The sequence below is a fragment of the Corvus cornix genome, chromosome 1A (assembly GCF_000738735.6).
Source record: "Corvus cornix cornix isolate S_Up_H32 chromosome 1A, ASM73873v5, whole genome shotgun sequence".
NCBI lineage: Eukaryota > Metazoa > Chordata > Aves > Passeriformes > Corvidae > Corvus > Corvus cornix.
Window position 1 is genome coordinate 64,286,730 of NC_047057.1, and position 13,795 is coordinate 64,300,524.

General features: G+C 43.7%; 1 protein-coding gene and 1 long non-coding RNA gene across 3 annotated transcripts in view; one reads left to right on the forward strand and one right to left on the reverse strand.

Moving 5' to 3' along the window:
- Positions 1-13,795, forward strand: part of LOC120411941 (potassium voltage-gated channel subfamily KQT member 1-like) — a 286,757-nt gene that overhangs the window by 146,819 nt on the left and 126,143 nt on the right. The window lies entirely within an intron of this gene.
- Positions 821-6,168, reverse strand: LOC109146159. The gene is made up of 3 exons (XR_002048017.3): positions 5,643-6,168; positions 2,421-2,525; positions 821-1,263 (listed from the first exon to the last, which is right to left on the reverse strand). It is a non-coding gene; the product is annotated as an uncharacterized LOC109146159 (long non-coding RNA).

Below are 13,795 nucleotides of genomic sequence, written 5' to 3' on the forward strand. Positions count from 1 at the left end.
AACTACCATTTTCATAACTAAGTATAGACATACGTACCGAAGTACCACAGAACAGTGGTTTGCAGCTTGTGATCTGTGGCTCCATGGATGACTTAGAGAGTAGCCACAGAAGCTAGTGGTGAGTAGCAAGTATTTAGTCAGAAGACTTAAATTCTTTATGCAGAAGTCCACACCCACACAAAGAAGAAATAGTGGTCCATATTACTGGCAAAGTTTGAAAGGCACAGAAATAAAAGAGTAGGGACTCAAAATCAAACAGATTTCAGGAGACTCCGTGGTGAGGAGACCATGGGTGTGTCTTTGGGCAGAACGACCTACAGCACAAGTGGCTCTAAATGAGCAAGGCCAAAGGGTGGATGCTTTCTAAGGAACAGCCACATGGAGATTCACAGGGGCTCAGTGGTGCTGCTAAAAAAGACATTTCCTTGGACTGGGCTTCACCACAGCTAAATTGTTTCTGGTGCAAACAGAAAATAACTCCAGGCTTGCCATGTACATTTCCCTCCAAAGGGAAGCTGGAATAAACTGCTAATTTCTATGGAGTCCAGATGAGGTAAGTGTAAGGAAAGGAAGGGCACACCAGGGTGAAAGGACTTTTCAGGAGTTCCAGCACAGGTAAGGAGCAGAATAGGAAGGAGAGAGCAGGGCAGAATAAAATTGTGCATTAAAATGTATCAGTGGACAGCACCTGACAGGTTCCCCCCCCCACCAAAACTGTACTTTGAGCTACATCTCAAGCCTGTTTTTTACATCAAATGAGTCAAGAAAAGGAGACAAGATGTTTTCCTCGACATGACATAGTAAAGCCTACTTCAGAAAAAAAAAGCCTTAAAACAAACTTATAGAACTATTTTAATGGCATGGTATTAGTAAATTATTCCTACTGTGTCATGAAAGAATAAAAAAGAGGACAAATCAAAGCCCAGCCGGTAAAAAAAACCTCCCTGAAAAAAAAATAGAAAAACGTAATATCTTGCAATTTCTTTTGAAGTCAGCACATTTTTAAGTTTTTATTTGGGTGAGAACAGAGCTTTTCATATGACAAGTGGTCCAGCTAAATTTTTCCAGCAGACTGTGCTGCTTCTTGTGCAGTATTTCCACAGTGAGGAGTCTCCCTGTTCCTTTCCCAGTGCAGAGAGGAAAGCAGGCACTCTCTGGGTATCTGTTGTCAGCAGGGCTCAAGCTAGGTTAGCCAGGGGCACCTGCCACAGGCTCTTCAGGCTGTAAATGACAAGAGGGACCCTTCTGCATCCTCTCCTAAAACTGAAAACAAAGCAAATTAGGCACAGAGGTACTTCAAGTTATGCAGTTGGGATGCTGGGATGATCTCACAGTTAAACTGACACCCCCAGCACACTCAGAGGGAAATGAAATAGTCCTGCAGTGCTCCCATGGTCTGTGTTTGGTCAAGCAGGCAGCACTGTAGTTCTCTCTGTGTGTGTAAATATATATATAAAGGGGGAAAAGTGATTAAAAGAAAGGAGATTTCAGCTGAACTCCCATGAGCATTGTTCTCCAGTATTGCCTGTCCTGAGAAGAGGCTGTGGTGTCACACCTTCCTTACGATTTGAAAGAAGAGTTCTCTAAGAGCAGAGAGCTTGTTTCCAGATTTCTGGTCATCCAGAGTTTACATGCAGAGGACATGCTGAATGTTTCTTTCTTTGCCATGATGGGAATGAGAGATTCCTAAAGAGAGATTCCATGGTCTGTTGGAAGACTCTAGAGGAGGCTGGGAGCTCACAGCAGCTGAACAGCTGAGTGATGAGGGCTTACCTAGGAAGGAGCTGCCCACCTGGGTATGAAACCTGTGGGGCTGCGAGACCAGGCTGGGGACAAGTGCCCAGAAATGTGCGGTGGCTGCTTGGTGCCACCAAGCTCTGGCACAGGGGGCTTTGTGTTTGTCTCCCTACCTCTGCTCTCATCTCAGGCTGCCCAGTGTGCAAAAGGATTTCTCCCAATCCCACCATGAGCCCCTTGCCACCGTCTCCTTCACCCACCTTTCACCCGCGGGTGAGGGAGCCCTGGGTGGGGTGGGTCTGTGGGAGGACAGGGCAGGTTTGTGAGAGGTGACAGCTCCTGTGACAGGCGCTGCAAGGCAGGTGCCCTGGCGGGGGGCTGTTTACAACGTGATACCTCAGCAGCTGCTGCAGAGCTGGCCCTGAGCTGTCAGTGCCTGGGTTTTATGGCACTTTCATCACCATCTGTCACTCCTTTAATGGCGTGGCGTGCGTGTCCTGCCACCTTCCCCTGCCACCCTGTGCCCCCCCCAGCACACACACACTCATTGGGGAGCTCAGCCATATGGCACCGAGTCATCCTTGTCTTCTGGGTCCGTCCTGGGGGACTGTGGGGACAGGAGCTCAGCAGGGTGGCCCAGGTAGCCCAGAGTTATGGCCTTGGAGTAGAAACCAAAATATTACCGTGCTAACATGGGAAGTATGGTCTGTCCCCGTTTCCATCCTCATGGATGTGTCTGCCATCCTAATGTGGGCTGTTGCGCAGCAGAAGATGTTTGGCTCAGTCTCCTGCAGGGAAAAGTAGCCTAAAGGTTGCTCTTTTGTTTATGTTTTATGATAAACGGAGAAAGAATAAAAAACACACGCACACATTTTTAAAGAAAAGCATTTGTTTATATATACATAGACACACCCCAAGGCTTAATGTCAGACCCTTGCCAAGGAACATATGTTATTTCAGCTTGACACATTTTGGTTGCAAGATCCAGGACGTTCTTTTCATTCGTCCAGAACAGGAGAAAACTCCAAGTGAGCCGCAGCACTCACAATCCCTGTGGCTGTCTTCCATCACCAGGCTGTGTCTGTGCTGCGAGCACACGTGGTTTGAAATCAAAGCCTGCCCCAGCCTCGGAGAAGCACGCCCAGAAAGTAACGAGATCTGGTTTGCCATGCCTTAGCTTCCAACCTGGGGGAGTTTTAATGCCTGTAAGCTTAATGCCGTGCATTATACTGTTATCTGCATTACCTGGGGGGGTTGAGGGAGAGTTTGTGGCTGAGAGTAAACTTCACTGTAGCAATCCTTTTTTTTTTCCCCTCTTATGTGTTCCTGTGATTGGCCATTTGATTATAGTGAATCCCCAAAGGCTCATGGATTAAAAACAAAGGCTGGTTTGTAAGTGAACTTGCTGTTGATGGATTAAGGCAGTGTGCCGGCTGTAACCAGATCCACAATACAAGTTCATTCATTTGGAGAGCAGCTCTCGACTCGCATTACACCCTCCCTGCCTGCTCCTCACCATCCAGCCAGTGTAACTTTACACCTCCACGATTTTATCACAGCCGCAGCTCACCAACAATGTGTGTCATGCTGTGAGAAATATAACTATAAATCAAAGTGCTACATATGGTGCAGCGGTAACCTTCCCAAAGACCCTGCTTTGGAGGCCATCCCTAAACAGATTTGTTTGTGTGCGTGTGATGCGTGTACACATATGACAATCAGAGGCTGCCACAACAGAGAGCTCCTATTTTCCAAGCTGACATTTCGCAGTACGAGCCAGAAGAGTTCATTTTGGAGCACAGAGCAATGTTTGTGATATCAATACCAGTAGACGCCTTTCAGACTTTTCACTCTAAAGCCAAAAACATTTGGGGATGATACGTTTTTATATCATTAGCGGGGAGGCAAAGCCAAGCATGCCTATATTTCTGTGATATGCAGAAGGGAACTTTCACCCCTGATTTTCTTTTATCTCCCTCACTCTCTCTGGCTCACGTGCCACTCTGAGCATTCCCAATCCTCGGAGAGTGCGATCTTTAAGAGCTGTCATTACACTTCTCAAGTTTGACAGAAGATAAGAAAGCGAACAACTGGTTTTAATCATGACAGATTCCAAGTCCTGGAAGTCTTTCCAGAAGTTACTCCCAAGAGCTGACGTTTTCTGAAGCCCCTTCTCCTTTGGGCACGTGTGCACACTCACACAGTCCAGGGAGCCTCACCTCCAGAGCTCATTGCTTGCCAAACACTGTCCCTGGTAGACAGGAAGAGTAAACCACGATGTACTCTTGCAAATTATGCGTGATCAACTGTTTCTGCTGTGGAAGAGAGCCAGGACCAGGAATGCAATAGCCCAGCTACGCAAAGCCCCAAAGAAAAGTAGTCAAGGCAAAACTGCTGTGCAAATGGCATTTCTGCCTGAGGAAGAAAGCCCTTTCCAAGGCCCACTTCTAGTCACTGATCCTGATGATTTATACCAGTCTCACCTGCTTCTCTTGCCTTAGTTAGGTAGTGTCAAAAATCCCAAGATATGCTGTTCCTGGTTTTACTCCTGGAGTTAATTTGTAATATTGTGTATAGTACCCTCTGCATATTTCAAAGGGGAGACCAAGGCACAGGAAGATCAGTTGACGTAGTACACTGGAACTCTGTGGCAGAATGAGTTGTCAAGCATGCTTTGATTTTTTCTGCTGCAAGAGCTTGACTCTACAGGAGGCTGAAGTACAATGTGATACGTGCTCTTCCCCCTGAGGAGGTGATTTACACCAGCTATGGCTTTAGCCATGCAAGATAAAATAGCAAAATTCAAGGAAGCTTTTAAGTACTGTATGACTTCCAGGTTTTCCCCAGTGCTAACCCAGTTCCCTTGTCTGTTATGTGCCAGTTCTGCCTTGGCAAAAACAAGACAGACCACGCACTACCTGCACAATTATCCCACAGCCGTAGCTGCCACTAAGGCTTTTTTACTTTAACTCTCTGAAACTTTACTGCAAATTCCTTTTTAAGTTTCTAACAGGCATGGAAACAAGACACAGACAAGGTCTGAAGAACAGCTTATGAAATAGTTTTAATGGACAACCAGCTCCTCTGTGTTTTATTGCCTTTTCTTTACAAGAATATATATTTTTGTATTAACTGTTGTTGATGTTTGCCTAACTTCTGTGGTAGATCCTTTTTGTGGTTTCATCATCCACAAATTTGGAAAATGAATTTGACTGTTGGAAAATGAATTTCCTTTTTTAATTATTAAAGCAAAAGCTTTTTGGTTTCATTTTTATCATTAGGTTTTTTTCATAGAAAAATAATTTCTTGCTCTATTGCAAGCTCTCTGGAACATTTTAAAGCAGATACAGTTGTGCTGAGACAGCAGCATGAACCAGTTTCTTCTGCTGCCACACGGCTATATTTCAGTGGTATTGAAGGTACACTTGTGCTTTCTCCACAAGAGAAGAACAGTCCTAATGGAGTAAAGACACAGGGAGTGAAATATGTTCTTTTTATCTGCCTTGATAGTACAACTATGACACAGTTTTATGGAGGAGAGAGAGAGGAATCTCCCTTCTCTGTGTTTTGAGCTTAGGTTACTCGAATTAAACAAGATTTTATTACTTGGCTTAGCATTTTTTATTAGCAACTTCAAGAATTCACCATGGAGCCAGTTTGAATATTACAGCAATCTGTAGTAATTGGGCTTGTCTCCACTTAGAAATTAACTGTAACCAGGGGTCATACAGTAAGAGGAAAAGCAAGGGGGTGAGGAGAGCAGAGGGCACATTTGGAGTGTTTGAAAGTGAATGGACAAACCTTCAAGCATCAGTGCCTGGTAGCTGTCAGATTCAGACTGAGGAAAAGCAAGGCCTGGAGTCATCTGCCTGCAATGAATTATTATTAATCAGTCACAGCCTCACCTGGGTTCCTGTTGTGCCGGTGTGCAGCAGGGTGTGGGAACCAGCTTCACACATGGCATCCTTGTTGGCAATTCCAGCAGCAGGATCCGGCAGGAGTGACTGCAGACCAACCAAAGAGTCCCTGGAGTCAGGGGCAGACTTTCCTGGGACTTTGCTGACCTCTGGATGCTGTCCTTTGCAGAGATGGTACAGATAACTGGGGACAAATGCCACCTGTGTCTCTCAGCTCCTGTCCTGGGAATGGACAGCGGTGACAATTGAATGTTGTTCACCAGAGCCACGCTCAGTGCTGACAGAGACACACTGGTGACAAGAAGTACCTGACGTGGCCAGTGCCTTTGGCAGCTGTGCTGTCACCACGGTGCCCCACCAGTGAGTGCTCCACAGTACAGGACACAGGGCCAGCACCAGCTCACACCAACCCACGGACACAGCTGTGAAGACAGAGATAATTTTAGGTTTCAAGTAGTTGTATTTTCTGTAGTGCAAGTCTTGTGTTTGAAAAGGCTTGGAGCTGTTGATAGATGTGCTGGTGTGAGTAAAGGCACAGCTGGCAGCTGCTTCAGATAAAAGCACTGCATGAAATTGTGCCATTTATATAACTCTTGTTTATGGATTGGGAGCACAGGGATAATCGTGGGTTTATATGAAATCACACAGTCAATATATTGGGCATGCCAGTGTTTATGAGAATTCTGCTGGCATGGAGGAGCTGAACGGTTTTAAATCACCATACCTGGCATTGAGCTCCTTGGAATTAGGTATCAGGGATGTTTATGCAGTATGTGTTTCATATGCCCTTCAAAAAACTTGGTATTCCCAGGAAAACTGATTTAGATTTGTCACCATTTTCAACCCTGCCTAGGGAATACACCACAATTTAGAACCTTACAGTACTTGAAGATGATCTCATTCTGTTTATCTTTCTGTTGTTCGTTAATTTTTGAGCATTAATTAGCTCCAGACATGGTATTTATGTTCCTTCCATGAGTTCTATCGTGGATCCATAATTAGGGTGATCAGTATTTATTTATTGCCCAGATCCAGATAATTGCTGGTTGAGTCTACCCCCATTGTAATGTATTTTAAACATGTGGCTTTGGCTAGAATAGTTCAGGAGGCCTTTCTTTTCTGTGTTTATAATTGTATTAGCTCTGCTCTTTGCAGAAATAAGGCTGTCAAACCTTTAGAAAAACCAGCCATGTTCTGATGAGTGGTACATCTACTCTTTATTCCTTCTGTTTACAGCTGCAAGAAATCTTACACTCCATAACATACTTGAGATTGGAGACCTTTCCATTGTTCAAACAACTTGAGATTACCTTTGACACTTCCACCTTATAAGACTTTTGCCTTGATTTCCCTGAGGCTAGGATTCCATCAGGATCCTGCTCCTTGGCCCAACTCCTGGATCAGGTAGTGAGGGAACACAGAAAACTACCAGTCCACCTGGAGAACTGACCCCTCATCTTCTTAGATCCCGTTTAGACTCCAGCAAAGATAGTTGAGTTGCCCTTTCCTTCCAGGTGAAGGAAAATAAAGACGATTTCCTACTTAGTCACAGAGGAGAGAGAGTGGCGTGAGCTGGAAGTGTCACTTTTAGTCCCTGCTGGCTCTGTATTCCTGTACCATATTTTCCCTGTCTTGACTACCTAGGTATGATATTTAACAGAAACTGTGAGCTTGTGCTTAGCCATCCTCCCCCTTCTAGAAGAGGAGTGCAACTCAGCTGATTCTGCTGTCATACTGAAATATATGTAATGTATATATAAAAATATATCAAATTATATCTATGGTTATATATACGTGTTACTAGCACTTTCCAGAACAAACAATTAGCTCCAACTTCAACATTAAGTCTTTTTCAAACACCTAGATCTTGATATTACACATTCTAAGCAAACTTTCATGTTTAAAAAAATCCAGATCTTGGAAAATGAACAGTTAAGAGGTCCTGTGAGTTTCCCTCTTGCCAGCAAGCCTTCTTGCCTTGCCATCATTTTTATTCAAGCTGCTGCTGCTGTGCAGTGCTCTAATGTTTATAAATGTACAGGCACACAAGTACCTACAACAATGAAATTAAGAGCCATAATATTTTTCATTCTGTTATTAAAAAAAAAAAAAGAAAAAATATAGATGTGGGATTTGGTTACCATGGAAACAACAGCTCGTAGTGCCATTTAAGATGCCCCAGGACACCTCAGGCTTTTTCCAGAAGGGCACATGCCTTCAATACAGCCTGGGTCATGCCTACAAGGGTAGGGGAGATCAGACACCAAGGGAGTCCAGAGTGTCTCTAGGCAGAGATTTTTAAGCATCTTCATCATTGTATTTGTCTAGGCAATGAAAAGTGATTTTGCTTCTAGCAGGTGAAAATTTTATGAGTATTTTGATGGAACTTAGTAATTGCCATGCACAAAGGAACCTTGCAAAATAGGCTGGTGGAGTGTAACAGATCTGTGAAATCAAGCTTTCATCATCCTATTAGCAGTTTTCTAAGAGCTCTGGAATCAAAATGTTCCCAGTGTGTATCCATTCCTACTCCACCCCACTCAGCACATGCATAAATATTTTCTTGAAAGTCCCAGGCTTCCCAACCTTCCCCTGCAGAGACAGAGGTGATGATTGTAAACAGATAAGTTTCCCAAACTCAAGGGAGAAAACAGTGGAAGAATCTGTTCATTTGTAATAGGCTTATTCTTACATGCAAAGGTATGTGTAAGATTGATTCCCTCACTAGAAAATGACACAGAAAATTACTACAAGTTTTCATCTTTTAAAATATTTCAAAGTAAATGAGGGGGGGAAAAAAGTTAGTAGGGAAGTATATGGAATACAGATATAAAGAAAATACTGCAAGCAGAAAGCTATCAACCATTCAATTGCATAGCCAGTTTATCCAAGGATAGCTGAAGCAATGATGTGAAAGCAATAAATGATCTTTTCCCAGCTAACAAATCAGTCTGTAATGGGTGAGGCCAAGTTCTTATCTACACTAGAAAGCAGGATTGTGCCAGCAGCTGGGTTAATGAACCAGTGCCAAATACCAGCTAACTAAAAGTATCTTGACTTGTAAAATGTCACCAGTGCAGGCTCGGGGTGCTGGTTGTCCCTGCTCCAGGGGGTTGTGACCATGGTGACCTGTTCCCCCACGGGTCAGTCTGGCTGCCACAGCAGTTCACTGAGTTTCAGCAAAGCTGTGGAAGAGGGTTTGTCTTCTCATGGACGAGGCCCACCCTGCACATCCTGCGCTGGGTTGTGCTCACAAGGAGGGCAGCGCTGCAGCTGCTCGTGAGCCCAGCTTGGCTTCGCTGCTGTGAGATTGTCCCACACTGTGGCACTTCCCACACTTCAGACTGGTCCAGGTTGTCCAAAGCTCCAGCAACCAGCCAAGGGGCTGCAGGGTGGCCCACGCAGGGAAGACCTTCAGCAGCTTAACTGCTGTGTGACGATGTTGTTTGTTTGACTCCCATCCTGCTCCTGAAGGACAAAAACAGCCATCAAATTCGATCTTCATAATCAAGTGTGGGCAAGATTTTGCAAGTATTTCCCTTAGGGATGAAACCATATTGGCAAATCACTGTCTATGACTCTATCTGTGTTATTTGTGTAAGATCAAAAAAATCCAGTCATTGGATTCATACCTCTCACACCTTTCATGACCCTGAAGTCTGTTGCAATGCTCCTGTGATTGCACAAGTTCTAATTACATAGGTGCTGCTGATATCCATTTGATTGAAAATGCATTTTGGGGGGGAATCTGAGCACAGAGTAGTGCTGTGACAAGGGCATTAACTTAAATAAGAATTCAGTTTTGGACTCAGCTTTTAATTCTGCCACAGAACTTCTGCATGACATTGAGCAAGTCACCTAGCCAGGTTCTCCTCTGTAAAATGGGGATAATGAAAACCTCCTTTTACTCCATGGGATGTATAAGTGCTTTCACTGTTGAGAACCCTTTCAAATTCTTCTGATGAAAGCCAGGTACTATTACAAGGATGCTCATGCTGATGTCTCTTGTATTTGTTTGCTAGTCTGTCTTCTAAGGTTACTAAAACCTTTCCAGACTTCTGGCTAGTTTCAAACTAATACATTAAAAAAAAAAAAAAAAGTGCATAGACAAAGTACATGAGCCACAGAACCACTTTCTTTCTCTCCAGTGTGGAATTCCCAATATTTCAAGTCAGGATTTCTGAAGCAATCAGCCTCCTTGGATCATCTGTTTGTGTGCAGCTCCACTCTTTCCCTTCCCCCCACCAACTGGGAAAAATACCCTGAATACAAATCCTTAAGCTTAAATATTTCTTTAGCTTTCTCCAACTCTTTGTGGCCCCGTGTGAACCCTGTGTTGACCCTGGCCTGTGTGGGGTCATGACCCACAGCTGGGAAACCCTGGCCTAAATCTAAGATGTTGGTGGGGCTGCCTCTCAGAGGTGACTTGACAGCTTTCTGTGGGTGTGCAGCAGCCTTGGAGAGGATGCTGTGACCTGCCAATCATGAGATGCTCTGTTTCATCCACATCAGGGAGTTTGTCCCATGGAGTTTAAGGAACAAAGCCCACACAGCACAAAAATGAGGTTTCTGTATAAGCTCTTGGTCTGGTCTGACTCTTGGGGACCTCAAGATATTTTCTTTCTTATTTCGTTTTTGTCCTGAAATGGCTCAGATTCTAAGATGGGATAATTTTTTTGTCATGGCAGTCACTTGGCATTGATTAGACATAGCCCAGGAAAAAAAGAGAGATGTCAGAAAAAGACCCAAATAAAAAGAGAGAAAAACTTTTTCAGAAGGGCTGTGTGTATTTTGGATGTCCTCTGAGAAAAATATCTGCAGAGCTGGCAGTAGCAGGGATAGATTGAGTCTGGAGGAGCAGAATGGCAGCTGGGAAAATGAGGAGTGGATGGTGGTAGAGAAGGAAATTGTTGGAGAATACATAAAAGAAGAACCAAATGGAGCAGAAGCATTGAAAAACATGCTAACGTTGCCATGGAAGAGAGAAGGGACATAGGAAAGAAATCCTTGGGAGTATGTGGCCCAAGGCAGGGAGAGGCACTGACAGCTGATTTATTTGTGCTGAGGAGCTGGTGAGTCACTGTGGGTGCAGAGCTGGCACAACTCCCTTTCCTGGCCACTGCTGCTGGGTCCCAGGACTCCGTATGCTAAACTGGGAGTGATGGATCTGCCGAGCATACGTGTGCCAGGTTATGTTTTCCATTCTCAAATTAGGATTTATTGGTGTAGGTAGGGACTCAGAACCTGGCAGCAGTTGGTGTCTCTCAAATAGACAATCTGCTACCTGAAGCCATTTCTTCTCCCTGGGACAGGCAAGAATTTCTGAGGTCTGTTGGCATCAAAATCAAAGAAATGAGCTCCTCCCAAATCTCCCTTGGTGCATTACTTCCCATGGCTCCTCGGCTGCCTTGTCCTCACAGCTTGCAGTTCAAGGTCCTCACTCTTTGGCCCGAGGGGTACCAAGGACAGGCCTGTGCCAACAGTTCCCTGAAGCACATTGGGTTGTTAGCACTGGTTCTTCACTTGGCTTTGCAGGACTTCCTTGGCAGAACATCCTCTGTGCTATTGCTTCCCGAAAATAGGTATTTGCAGCTGAGGATGATTTCTCTGAGGTGCCTTGGCTGATCTGGACTCTCTGCCCTCCTACAGGAAACCCCGGTGCTCTCACCCCCTTTCTTCCCTGGCCCATAACTTCTTCCATGGTTATTTTGTGCCAGGCAGTTTTCCATTCATTAAACATCTGCCTGTGGAAGAGACTTTTGGAGGAGTTGTCTTAAACTTTAGTCAACTTCCTTAACAAACCTATTGTTTAGGTACAGTTGAATTGTTAACTCATAATCCCTTCCATTGTCTTTGGGCCCCATCAGAAAGATGCAAACACCCATTTTCATTGCTTTCTTTCTTATATTAGCCCAAGTGCACAAGTGCCATGAGTTTTCTCCAAATAACCACTTCAAATACTGTGGCTTTATCCATTTTGTACAAAAGAACATGTTTTCAGGAATATAGTTGGTCACACAGGGTGTCCTGAGAGAAAAAAACCCTGTTTTTAGGCATGCTTAATCTTGAAAAATAGTGATGCATACTTGGTACTTTTTCCTTTGAAAATTGGTAGCACTAAAAAAAGACCCTAATTTCTGAGTAAAAGAGACACTTTTTGCTTGTCACACATTCTTGGTTCTGACACCACCTGACAGGGAAACTAATATGTATCTGGTTTATTATAATACCTAGAGAGAGAAACAAGATGCCTTTGGTTAGGAAACTTTATTGTGAGAAGATAAAGGTCAGGACCTTAGCAAGGGCCATGAAGGTTGAAGAGAGTGTTCAAACGATTCCACAGGATTAAGCATCACCATTTGATCCCATTAATGTCGCAGATTGAATTTCACATCTCCATTGTACAGAGGACACAAATCCGAAAGTGTCCCTAAACAGATGCAAAGGCACTTGTGCTTCCACAGGGTGACAGTTCCAGGATTCATACAGCCCTTGCCTGGTGGAAACACCAGGGAAAAAAGGTTTCTGAAGTGACTCTCTGCAATTCTCCCCAGCCATTGCCAACTTAACCTTTATTGGCATGGTGAGGAGTCTATTTTAGCCATTTCTCCAGAGAATTTTAAGACTCATTAGGTAGTTAACAACTTTGATTAAAATATATCTTTTTACAATCTTGGTTTTCTGCCTATTTCCACTATTTCCTTTGAAAAAGTCATTTTCATCATTTGCCTGCTCTTGTAAATCCATGCACAAGGATGGATGTAACATAAAGAAAACTGGAGAAAATATAATTTGAAAGAAAAATAAAGCCTAAACAGTTTTCAGGATTACCAGGATTTGTGTATATATTAACAGGTTGAAATATTCCATCCGGAAGGAAATGAAAAAAATTAAATCCATATATGTTTGCATGTTATGAGAGTGTCAAATATAGGAAATTCAGTAAGAAACCCAATATCCTTTGTTAGGTGAGGGTATTTGGTAAATCATGTTTTATAGCTGAATGTGGATTAGACAAGCCATAACTAATTTGTCAGGTTTTGACTGAATGCCAGTATTTTTTATTACATATATGACATTTTAATCAACTTCATCTTTGACTTAAGGCCTACTGGAGAATGAATTTCCATCTGACCAGTCACTGTTTTTTAACAGTGAGCAAAAAGGAAGAAAGAAATTATCTAGAAGCAAATTGCTAGGTTAGAAAAAGTGGGTTGAAACATAATGAGATAATCAAATTGGATGTTGCAGGAAATAAAACCAATTCTCATGTAACTGATTGGGTTCCTTCTGATGCACTGTGACTTTCATACACTGTGGGGTAAGCAAAGGGCTTCATCAACGTGCTGCAAAACACATGATAGAATGGTCTGCTCATGATTCATTAAGTCCTCTGAAAAAGTGAGGGTTTATTCAAGTGCTTCAGCTCTGACTTGTTCCCCTCGTTAGCACCCGGAGAATGGCAATGAGCTGAGAAAGAGCAGAGCTCATTTTGCAAATGCCCTGATTTACAGATCCCGCATGCACAGACACTATCTTTGGAACATTCATTACAGATGTCGGGATCCGAGTCTTTAATCACTGTGGTGTTAATTAATACCCTATTTGTTACTGTCACTGGCTGAGTGCTGGATGTGCAAAATTCCACATGTGAAAGTGCTCAGTGTAATCAGGTAATACCTTAGTGAGGTGCTGCTCAGCTGGAATGTCAGGGGGTGCCAAGAACAGCATTGCAAATACCAAAAAAAAAAAAAAAGAAAAGAAAAGAAAAAGGAAAAAAAAGAAAGGTGGGAGGGAGAAGGGTGAGATTGTGAGTAAGGGTTCCTTTAGACCTGGCCAATAAGGGGCTACCTCTGCAGCCAGAAACACTCAGGCTCTCGCCTTGGAGCTGCACTGGTTCTGTCTGTCCTGGGCTGTGCTTTCTCTCCGAAGGAGCAACTGCTGCACAAGTGTCCTGTGTGCTGCTGGCTGCACAATGACCTTCTGTGGGATCAATGAGAAACATCCCAAAAGCATGCAGGGAGGAGAAATGTCTTCCAAGCAGATGACAGGCTGCTTCCAGGCTGAGGAGCAGTTGCTGGTTTCTACCACTGCTGCTCCAAAGAGAAGGGTGTGCTGGAATATTAAATGTTCCAGCATTT